This window comes from Cupressus sempervirens, chromosome 8 (assembly GCF_028749045.1).
Source record: "Cupressus sempervirens isolate cs-2001-9-10 chromosome 8, ASM2874904v1, whole genome shotgun sequence".
NCBI classification, from domain to species: domain Eukaryota; kingdom Viridiplantae; phylum Streptophyta; class Pinopsida; order Cupressales; family Cupressaceae; genus Cupressus; species Cupressus sempervirens.
In genome coordinates this window covers 348,326,804-348,339,861 of record NC_143125.1, presented here as the reverse complement: position 1 = coordinate 348,339,861, position 13,058 = coordinate 348,326,804, and the positions used below count along the sequence as shown (strand labels likewise).

Here is a 13,058-nt window from a genome sequence, read left to right as displayed (position 1 = left end):
GTCTTTTGACATAAATGCTAACACTTACACAATATCATTATTAATGTTAAATATATTATGTAGCATTAATAGTTTCAAGTTTCTAGTTTGAAAGGGATACACATGATAGTTCAAAGTTTACATTTTGTTCAGCTAGTTGACACTAATGGCATTCCAATATACCCAGAGCTCCCAATGTTGAAACTGAGGCTCTGATACCAAATGTAATGCCCCGCCAAGGGAACCAAAGAATTAACCTAAAGTTTCACTAAGTTTGGTAGCATTTTTTTTTTTAAAACCATGAAAGTAACACCATTCATAACATAGTAGCGAAAGCAATAACATTATCCAACTGAAAGTAAGCATAACATACATACATAATATGTTACATTCCTTAAAAATCCCTTAACGTTGAATAACATCTAATTTAATTAATACTAAGTCTAACGACTACCACATCCACATGAAAGAATAAATAGAAAGCCTAATGTCCTTAAATTACATTTTTGATTGCTCAATCATCCACTGTACATGCCATAATGTATGAAGGGTATAAAAGAATATACATGTGTGAAATAAAGTACATCATCATTCTAAATCTAATCCACGATGCAATAACATAAATGAAACCACATATCATACATGATACATCATCATAACCATAAATCATCAAACATAATTAACTAAGTGCATTGTTCCTCCCAATCGTTAATAGCATCATTAGACCATCGTGGATCCTAGCCATCTCTCTGTGCGTAACATCCAAGTCATCGAAGAGATCATCGATATTATCATAGTAGGAATATCACTCCTAAAACATCCTACATCATATGCAGAAAGATATTTAACACACAAAATAAAGCATAAGATAACGTCATCTAACATATGCAAATCATCAATGCGAGGATACATGTCCACCATCATAATCCATGAAGATAGATGCCAACAAGGAATGCATCAGCCACGGTGTCTCAGACGGATCTCAAATGATAAGAGTGAAAAAACACTACCACCCGACCGCGTGGAACCTAAGTGGTCCACTCCCACCATGCTGAGGAGATAATCTCAAGTACCAAATAGGCTATCAAAAAAAATAGCACAAATACTCTCTAAATCCAAGAATCCTATAAGTATACTAACTCAAAGGTTCCAATCAAAAAATTGACATCTACTTCCCAGAGGCACACAAAGACATGTAGGAAACCTACTCTATAAGCGGGCAAGTGTCATCACATAAATCATGTAGGAGTTACCCTGGCAGTTAGCTTAGGACTCCAAGGTCCCTACTAATCCTTATGCGGCCACTAGTATCCTCTCATACTAACAAGGCATACTATGGAATGCAAGGTCACAACTAAGCATTCTCTCTACTCCCATCCTAGTCTGTACTAGCACTCGAGGAATGGGCGAGAACATACAATTATCTTATTAGGTTCATTTAATCCCCATTTAGTGTAAATGTTTTCACTTATTAAAAAAATTTACAATGAGTTACCCTGGCGGCCACTTAGGGCCTCAGCCCCCATTGCAAGCCACTTCCCAACACTACAAGTAGATAACCTACCCTAAGCTCACAGAATCATAAATCTCAAAATCACCACAATCCTATACAAGCGACTGGAAAAATACCAAAAGATAATCCATAAAAAGAGCATTAAATCTCTATGAGCACATGAAAAGCATCCATAGATAATCATGACCACAACAGTTCTCTATTGGCAATTGAAGGTATCATTGATAATCGAAAGTATCCATTGGTTCTCAATAACCAAAATATATCTCAAAATCATACTGATCGAAGACTCCAAAATGGTTGAGTCAAAACATGTCACAACATGACATCATCAAGAAATAAATCGATATTTCAGTCCCATCATGGTGACTAGAAAGTAATCCAAGGATAACTGATCGATGAATCAAAAATGGTTAAGTGAAGTATCTTAGATACATATAACTCAGCTTCACTTAAGAAGACTGATGAACAATAACAATCAGTAAATACAAACATCTCATAGAGCATATCATCACATTATCATGGTTGGGTTTAGAAAGATCGAATCAAAATCAACATGCCATCACATTCACATAATCCCTGAGCCTCTGGTAACAGCTTAATACTGGTCAAAGCTAGGACAAACCCCAAAACAGAAGCATAGAGAAAACACAATGCAAACATATGTTTTTGGTTTACTAAAATTAAGTGTGGAGGTTTCAGTTTCTGTTTGCAAGTATACTTCAAGTATATAAGATTTATCGTTTGACCTACAAGTCAACTCGTTTGTTCCCTCGATATCATTATCCTTCCATTATTTAAAATTACATTCTAAGAATAATTGAAGGATAAATATTTACTCATTAAATCATTTGACAAATAAAATCATTTGCTTTATTTTGTTAAGATCAATGTTTCTAATTGAATAACTCTTCCTTATCATTAATTCAACTTCTCCAAACAAAACCAAAGGATCATATTCTTTTAAATTATAAGAAAGCTAGTTATCAATCTTTGAATAAGAAGATTATAACAATAAAATTAACTAGCCATTCTTTAATGCCATGCTTTATTAATTAATCTTAATTAAATCATATAATTAAATTAATTAATAATGTACACAATCCATGACTCTATATCATACTAATAGTTCTTAATTAAAACTTAATTAAATATCACTAAAACTTAAGTCTTGTGATTAAATCATCACTAACAACCATTAAAATATCTAAAGTCATTATTCAAGTCATTGGAATAAGACTTATCAACTTCGATGCAAATACTTTACAACTTCATTAAAAGAATCATATCAATTAAAACTCTATTACATAACTTATTTATTAATTAAATTTAATTAACTCTAATTAATTAATTTAATTAATAATTAGATAACCATACCAACAATCTAATGAATATCAGTTGATTAATAACTAACTATAATTTGTAAGTTAAAAGTCAACTATAATCCAATTCTCCAATATTAATAGTTCAATAATGACTTGTTATTATTTAATAAAAAGTTATATTGGAAATCTTATTAATAAATCTATAATGATCACGTTCGTCACTCTTTCAATGAATACTAATATTTTAACAAATTCGTATTATTGATAATCATTTCAATTAAGACTCTCGCATAACATAATCATCAATATCATAGCTATATTAACAACTCAATGAATATCAATTGATTAATAATTTTCGTAGATTAAAAATCAACTATACTCCAAATCCAATAATATTTTACTTAAAACTTGTTAATAATAATGATGAGTTATATTAAAAATCTTATTAATGAATCGACTATAACATATACATCATTACTTTAATCATTCCACCTATGAACGTTGACTAATAATTCGATTAATTATTCTTCTTCAACCATTAACCAATCGTAATTAAATCTAATTTAATTAGATTAATGAATAGGTCATATGAAACCAATTAATGGTCAACCACACTAGAAATATTAACAAATAGTTAACCATACAAAACATATTAATAAGATTTACTTTAATAGTAATTTAAATCTTACTTCGAAACAATACTAACATCGATTATAACCTATTAAATAACATTTAATATCTATATATATCTACATCTATTAACTAACAATCATTGATTTTAGTTAATAAATATGTATATTATAAAATACAACTTATCATTATAAATAAAACTTTATATCAAATTATATATATATATATATATATATATATATATATATATATATACCTAACATATTATAAACTTTAATAAAATTTAAAACAATACAATTTAGAAAAAAAAACAAACCAAATGCTTCATATATATAAAAGCATTTATAAAGGCTTGCCGGCCTGTCCGCTTCATGCAGCATCGGGGTAGCACTGCTGCTGTAGCATCAGAGTACTGCTGCATCAGCAACAGAGTACTCCTGCATCAGCAGTAGTACTTGCTGTCATAGCAGCAGTGTCTGCTGCGGGTACCAGCATGACAACGGGGGCAGTGAGAAGTAAGGGGGGTGGGGTGGGGTAAAATCCCCGCCCTCCCATATTTCAAAATATATTTTTTATATCATTTTTCATAAAAACATTTTTCTCAAACACGGGTCGCGATTTTGATAATATAATGAAATTTTTTGACTGCAACTTAACAAATAAATAAATAAATAAATAAATATATGTATGTATATATGTATATATGTATGCAGATTATTATCAAATTTTATAGCATATATACATATATGTGTGTGTGTGTGTGTGTGTGTGTGTGTGTGTGTGTGTGTGTGTGTAGATTTACATGATTTTAAAAGAAAGAGAACAAACACATAGTTTTTAAAATAAAAAGGGCTTTCAATTTCAAGAAATTTTCTAATAGATATTTGTTCTCTAAATTCATCCAATAATTCTTCTAATAGGTTTGATTATAAATTTTAACTTAGAATTCTTCATTAAAATACAAACCCTTGTCTAATCAAATCTTCAATTCTATTACAATTTGAACTCAAACCCGATTTAAAACTAATCTCTTTTCATGAATGGAAGCTAGGGTTTTCTAATTGAGTTCTCTATTGATTTCTTCACACAAGGAGAGAATCAACATGCAAATCTGAATTAAACATTCATCACAAGAATTATCAAAGCAGTCATCTAGCAAACACGGTGAAGACAGGAAGAGAAAGCATGCAAAAAGGGAATATGCGAGAATCACAAGTGCACCTGGATACTGATGCTAATTCTCTTCTCCTTAGAATCCACAAAGCAAGCTCCTTCCTTCCCCCATGTTCCCGGTCTTCCAATCATGCTCCAAAATGCTCTCCCTAAGCTTCTAAGAGTGCCTCCTTATAAAGAACTCTAAGGGAGCACCTAGAATGTCTCTAGAACCAACCAGAAGGTGTTGACAACTAAGCATGAGTCTTTTCCAACCTTCTAGATGAGTCATAAGGTTGTAGACACCATGTGCTTAATTTGTGTGCTAACCCCTATGTTGTTGACAACACGTGCATAATTAGAGTGCAAACTCCTGTGTTGTCTACATGACAACTCCCGAGAATTCGCAAACTCCTAAATATTAAAATAATGCACATTAATTTATTTAATATTCACTTTACTCTTTCCAATTTAATTTATTTATGCACTCACTTTAATAACTCCACTTGTTTTATCTTGATATATTTATATTTTAATCACATGCACACATCATGCAATTTAGAATCTTTTAATAATTTTAATATCTTTTCCACTTTTACATTTATTTTCGAAACTTAGTTGCTAAAATATTTATTAACTTAAATAAATATTATCACATTCCAACTTTTAAAATTATAACTTTTATCTTCAAATTTAATTATTTTATTTAATTAATTTCCTAATTAATTAAATAAAATAAATATTAAAATATCATATTAATTTTCCATTAAATTAAACCATTAGTTAAATCTTTTAATTAGGCTTAATTAAAAGAAAATACACTAAAGACTCATAAAATAAAATACGAAAAACCCATCATAGCAAAACCATACAAAATCAAACCAAAAGGGTTATTATCACAAATTACGTCATTTGACGCATTCAGAGGGTACTCAACTCAGATACTTGTCCTAATTTCCAATTAGGGCAAATGGCTTAAAGGGTTGGAATTTGAACTTGAGAATTTATCTCCCTTCTCTTACCATTGAGATAATGCGATAGGGTATGCTCATCCTGACAATTCAGGGAAGTCGATACCCAGTACCTGCTGTACACTCGAAAGTGTCACACTCTAAACCCTTCTATCCAAACGAGTCCATGAGTTTGGAATGCTTGGATGCCAGCTTAGAGCTCCCTATCCACAGAGTGCAAGAGAGTGTATTTCAAGTTCAAGGGCTCTCAAATGAGCCTTAGAGATACTCTTCTTGCTAGTAAACCATGCAATGGGAGGTTCCAAAGACAAGATGCAAGAATGCAAATGTCTCAAGGAGTTCCTCAAGAATGCAATGCAACTAAAGATTAAATTAGAATGAATATGAAAAGTGCAACTATTCTAAGCATGGATGAGAGTGTTACAATACCATTATTAAGCTATGTGAGATTAAGCTACATGTAAAAATGAAAGCTAAGCTAAGCTAGAATGGCATGATGCCATGGATGAGAGAATGTAGACAAGAAATAGAAGTTCTCCACAAAGCTCCAAAGAAACCTGTTAGAAAACTTGCATCATAACAATATTCAAAATGAGGATGGATCCTTTGAGGGAGAAAGCTCTCTCCCTTTTAAAGTCATACAGACGGTAGAGATCAAGATGAAGATGGTGGATGATCAACAGTGGAATTTGAAAATAGGTGTGATCTATGTGCACACACAAGTCAACCAATAGAATATAAGTTGACTTGTCATATAAGACAAAAGTCTCACAAGCCTTTTCTTTTAATTGTAAAATAGAAAAAGGACTTTATGTGTGTACTTTTAGTGGGTTAGAAGAATGGGGTCTTTTATTTAATTAAAAGGGGACATATTCTTTTAATCAAATAATGAACTTAGGATAGCATAGTCAAACTATAGGTTATAATCAAATAAATTGATTATTAGCAATTTGGTCTAGGTAAATGATTAAATTAATTTAGCCAAAATGTTGAAAAGGGGACTAATAGTCTAGATGACCATTTTTAGGTGATTAAATTTGCCCCTCTTTGACTAATGTGTGATCAATCTAGGAACACATTATGTCAAAGAAAATAGAAAGCCAAGTAGGTGGTGATAGATATAGATATCTGATTTTGAAGAACGAAATGTAGAAAAAGATAGCAAGTCCTAAATGTACAGCCTGATAGTGGTAGTACTGAACACTAGGAAATGATGATGTCAGAATTCAAGAAGAATGCTAACACTTAGCAAAGTAGATAGATCGAGAACAAGTGAGAAGATCAAACAAATGCTCCTAAGAAATAGATAGTTGTAGCAATCAGTGATAGAGTATTTCTGCCCCCTTGGGATCGAAATTGAAATGAGGTAAGGGGATGCAAAAATTGGCTAGACATGAGAAAATTAGAATATAGCAATGTCCAAGATGACAGATAGATGATTAGAACCCAAGAATGACTATAAAAAAATTGATAAAATGCCCCAGTTTGACTAGAGTTGACCTTGAAGGATATAGCATAAAAATTAGGTCAAAACGAGTAGAAATATGATTTTAGACATGAAACAGTAAATTGAAGTAGATATGAAGTATGGAAATGATGAAGACATCAAGAAATGAAGATGCCCCAGTGATGATTCAGAGACTAGACCTCAAAAGGTCAGCTAACTGCTCAGAAGAAAGTAGAATTTTAAAAGACAATTTTGACCATCAAGATGATCTCAAATTTGGATTTCGATCCCAAAAATGAATCTAGGACGTTGAAATTATTTAAGAGGTCAAAACTTTATATAATGTGATGATAAGATAGAAAAGAGATGAAGTGAAAGATTAAGAATGTGAAAAGACATGAACAAGAAGAAAGTAAAGAAATATATGAAAGGAGTTAGCTGATATGTCCACAAAAAAGATGAAGAGAGAGCTCTCCCCATATGCAAGAATGCAAGACTAATCTATAAAATGAACCTAAAATGCAAGATAATATGAAAAGTGGTTTACTAGCAAGAAGTGCATAACATTTAGACTCTTAATTTCACCATTGAGCATTTATTAGGGACATCATGAGATCATACAACCATCACTAGTATAACTATGAGGATATGAATATGATCGATATTAGATAGGTATGTGGAAATCCAATCTAAGAATTAGAGACATGTAAGTCAAGATAACTACATGATTAGATTCCCTAAGTTTAATTTAGCAAGATTACACCTATATCAAGGCATAAGCGCCAGGATAAACCCTGAGTGCGGTCTTGCAAAACAGTCAAGGATGATACATTTGTAAGTTAACATGTTGAATAGGACCAGCATAAATGCTTACAACACTATAGAAAAACAAAAGTATACCCACAAGCAGAAATCAAGAAAATATGTCCCATGCCCCCAGTCTTCTAGTCAATGACATCCTTGAAAGACTATTAGGGAGGGAACACATGGCAAAGAAATCATCATAGATAGCACACAAAGTAGATAAAGATCAGCATAGCTTAGTCGTTTAAGTGTTAAAGTGCGTGTGTGCAAGTCACTTGGCCATTTCTTCAAGACTTGATTCTGATAGTGAGAAATATCATGACATCGAAGACCGTAGGTAAACTATCTGTAAAGTGTTAAAAAAACACTTGATGTCAAAGTGGGGGAAGTGTTGAGAAACACTATTTTGTGAGTTGTCAAAGAAACCCAAATGCACAAGAATACCTCAAAAAGGCTAAGTAGTTATGCGCCTGAGATGAGGACAAGAAACAATTCCAAGCTAGGAAATGTGTAGCAAAGTGTGTGATTAAGACTGATAGACATAGGTGCAAGGGTTTCAAGTAATGCCTGTTTCCAGGTTTTCACCACTTGACAGATTTTTTCAAGACTTAAAAAAATTTTTTTGTATATATTTTTAAATTTTTTTTGGTGATACATCAAAGTGCCTATTGCTAGGTTTTCACTAAGATGATCCTTTTTCAGGATATTTTTTTGATTTTTAAGATTTTTTCAGCATCATATATGATTTTTTGTATTTTTTAGAATAATTTAGAGATCACTAGTTCTCAAGCAAGATCACATCATTTTCTCCCAATGTCTAGCAAGGTATAGGACATGATGGAGAAACAAGCCGATGGATAAGCAAAGATGCATAAGAAAGGAATGCGAAGCAAGTGAAAGTGATCCTCAAGAATTGACTCCTTAAGAGTACACAAGCTAGGGAAAGAAGTGAAATAGTCATATGAAGCATGTTTTGGATAAGCAATGGAAGAAATGAGCAAGATAGCATGTAGGATAAGCGATGAAGCCAACAAGTGCGATAGCATATAAGATAAGCGATGGAAGCCAATGAGTAAGATAACATGTAGGATAAGCAGTGGAAGCCAATGAAAGAGAGCATGAAAGCGTACAATCCAAGAAAGCAGACATGTCAAGAGGCCTATGAGAACCATGTTTGATTTAGTATGATCAAGACCAAGGGGTCAACTAGATAGGATAGCAATGGGATAGAGCAATAAAAATAAAGCTCAAGATGGAGGCTATGAGTGAATGGGAGAGCACAATAGAAAATCTCATGGATAAGATAGCCAATATGCAAAGATAGCTCAACATTGTCAAGATCAAAGAGAGAAGAGGGGATAGATGGATGATGGAAGAATTACGCATGATGCCTATTTACCAGGTTTTCATCATGGTACTTATCCAAGGTGCCAAAAGATATAGTTTTCATGGTAGGATGCATTTATTTCTCTTTACTTTTGCTACCAAAGTGCCACAAGAAGTGGTTTTCACCAAGGCACATTTACATTTTTTTCATTTTTTTAATTTTTATTTTTGAATTTTTAGAAAGAGCTCAAGCTATTTGAATGTAGATAGTGCTCTTATAGAAAAGATAAGTCATGATAAGCCAAGACCATAGAAAGGTATGCTCAAAGATGTTAATAGAGTGATGAAAGAGAAATGGTAGTAGGAAGAGTATATGGAGGATAATAGTTCATGTATAGAAAGTTAGTGTAAGCTTTAGAGGATTTCATGAGGGTAGTTAAAATATTGTACAAGATCAACATTGAGATCAACATTGACACACACCTTGAAGGGTATTGGAATGATGGAGGAATCATGGATGAAGTAGCTTGAGGTTTAGATGTATGAGGTGGTAGAAGAGATTTGGAAAAAAGTGGAGTGGAAGGCTTTGGAATAATTTTAAGAAGATTTTTGGAAGAAGATGGAATGGAAGCCTTTGGAAGCTTGAATGTCAACTTTGAAGTATTTTCAATATTCAAGTCTTTTAAAAGAGACTTGGGAATCCATATAGCTTTAGATTTTCCTTTCGATACTTCAAAACACATTTCTTCAATAATGGGTTTAGGAACCCATATTTTCTTTGATTTAGCTTTTTTAATAGTGGACCTTTGCAGTCTCTTTTGTGCATTCTCCTTCTTAGCATTCACATGTCGATTAGATGGGACATAGTGATCTTTCTTTTTCAATGGATTCTTATGTTTATTCTCACTTCCAAAGGACTTGGGATTTGTGGATGAATAAGGATGATATGACTGGTTTAGATGTATAGATGGGTGAAAAGTCATCAAGGATGAGTGTCTTTGTTGATCTTAAGGTAATATAGGAGAGCTAGGGAATGAGCTATGAGTGAATGTAGGAGATGGAGGAACATAAGGCCCCAATATGGATGGAAGGTTTGAATGCTTTAGCTTAGATAGATAAGGACCAAGGATAGATTTAGAAGATGCAAAGGGATAGTGGGAAGGGATATCAACATCTTTAGAGTGAGCAACATGGTCAAAGCCATCAATAGACTCATGAGTACCTTTGATAGGAACAACATTTTTACTAGAAGCACTTGAAGCTTGAGCACAATTTTGAAGTGGATGTGGAGAAGTAGAACATGAGGGGACACTTTGATCTTGACAAGTAGCTTCAGATAGCATAGGAAGAGAACTTTTCTCATAATTTTCAGTAAGCTCAAGGGAGACAATGGAAGTGGTATCTTCATCATACTTGGGGGGTGGACAAGATATAGGATATGGAGGGGAAAAATATTGAAAGAGATGAAAGGCTGATTGATCTTGATCTTTCTTGACATTTATAGCTTTTTCTTTTTGAGAGCCCTCTTGACATGGAGCCACTTCTAAGGACAAGGGAGAATGAAGATTGAATGGAGTAGTGCTTGGATTAGGCATAGTAGTTCATGAAGGTTGAGGATGTTTAGGATTAGTAGCATGGAAAAGGTTTGCAACCAAGTGAAGGTTAGCTTGAGTTTCTTTTATAGGTAGCCCTTGAGGATACACATAGTCAATGTGGAAAGCATTAGGTTCTTTATTTGATGGAGGCATGTTGGAAAGCTTTGAAGTGTTGGGAGATGCATGAGTGTTGGAAGAAGTGGAAGACGTAATGGAGCCACTACTAGACATAGGTTCATCAATGTAATCTTGCTCAAGAGAAGTATCCTCAACACGAGTCACAAGAGGTTCCAAGATCAACAATCTCATCATCAATGAGATCTTGGATTTTATGTTTCGGCTCTATACAATTAGAAGTAGCATGGTCATTAGATCGATGATAGGCACAATAGATATCCAAGAATGGATTTCCATACAAGCTAGACTTAGGCAACATGATGAGCTTGGTGCCAAGAAGTGTTGTCAAAATGTCATCATAAGAATTCCCCAAGGGAGTAACATTTCTCTCAAAAGTATGTCTACAGTCCTTTGGTTGTTTCTCAAGTGAATAGAATGCATCCATGTCTTCATTATTATCTTGGTCAAAGATAGGTCCATCATAAAATTTTGGCATAGGCTCAAAGGAGGTATCACTTGCTTGTTATCTAAAGAGGTCTTTAGATATAGAAGATGAAGACATTTGATGTCTTGAAGTAGAGTATGTAGACCTAGAAGAAGAGGATGAACTCAAAGAAGGTGACTCACATGCATGTAAAGACCTTAAGGAAGATTCATGTAATGATGCAATCTTTTCCTCCAACCTTTTCTCAAGTTTAGACTTCATTTTTGTCATGCACTTAGAGAGATGAAGGTAAGAAAGATCATTTGTCTCTTCTAGTTCTTTGTATTGTGCATATAGATCTTGAAACTCTTTAGTGACATGGAGGATATCTTGATCATCTAGATTTGGTTGAAGTTTGGTAGCACAAGGTTTAGATGCAAAGCTAAGCATAAAAGAGCCGAGAAGATAACTTGATGTTGAAACTATAGGAGGTAGAGTATTTACTTGACAAGATAGTAGAGAGAGATTAAAGTGACTTCTCAAACAATATGTCCAAGAAACTTACGACATGAATGACTCAAGTCAATAGCTAGGAAAGATGCCCAAATAGCCAAATAGATAGAGCAAGCAAGGTGACAAGCGAACAACTCTCCAACCCAAGAGTGTAGTCAACAAATCAAGGCAACCATTTTAGAAAAAATATAACTAGCAAGTGGACATAGACCATGAAGATAGAAAGACCAAGAGTACCAAGACCAAAGAGTTACTTTAAGCATGTTCAAGAACTAGAGACATAAAAAATAAAAATGAAATGATGAGAATCCCCTTAGCAAGAAACACAAGAAAATGTTTGCATTTGATGTTTTGACTTGGTTGACAAAGTTTGACGATAGTTGATAGCATAGCAAGTTTGATTTTCAAAAGCAATTTCTTTCCAAGAAAGATAGTGACACATGGAGTAGTCTTCAAACAATCAAGCAAGGGACAAAGAAACCTTGCATGATACAAGCATATCTGAGGTCTCAAAAGAATTCCTTAGAATTATCATCATGTGTATGTTTAAAAGATTTTCATAGGTATACCACATTTGAGAACACATCAAGCAATATCTACCTAAAAGACATGGTTCATTACTCAACAACTTGGCCCACGCTTGATGCTCCTTTGCCTCACACCAAGTGGTTTCCCACAAGAGATATTGGCTTTGTCATGGAAATGCCATAAACATAACCAAGGGAACACAAATGGTGAGTGTAATCTCTTGTGGTGATTCGGGTAGTCCACTAGGATCGATCCTTGCACCAAGAAGTTGAGCAGCTAAAAAAGGTAGTTACTAACTTAGGGTGTTTAGATAGGGCTTCCGTTCATAGTGTTCCTCTTGCTCCCAATTATGGGACACCTCACCTTGTGATGAGTAACCGATCTCGCGACCACAAGAGTACCTTAAGCATTCTTGCCTAGTGATCTCCTTATGGTCGAAATCCCATAAGTGATCACACTAGGCAAAGACAAACACTATGTCTACCAATGTTTTGTATCCTTGATAGCCTTGAGTTTATAGTGGGTTGGAAGAGCTAGGTAATTTGCTTGTCCCCACTTGGGTCGTTCCTCTCAAGTTGTCCGAGAGCAAGCCCTCTAAAGGATTCTAAACTACACAAAGAGTGGATCAACTTTTGAAAGTCAAGATTTCTGATTCACCACAAGGGTGAAGAGCATACTCTCCTATTCCAATTATTTTCTCCCAAACACACTAGGAAGATTCAGTTACCCCTTGC

At 33.8% G+C, this 13,058-nt stretch overlaps 1 pseudogene; it reads right to left on the bottom strand.

The window, feature by feature from the left end:
- LOC149542763 (U4/U6 small nuclear ribonucleoprotein Prp31 homolog) overlaps nucleotides 1-13,058 on the bottom strand; it is a 64,462-nt pseudogene that overhangs the window by 39,479 nt on the left and 11,925 nt on the right.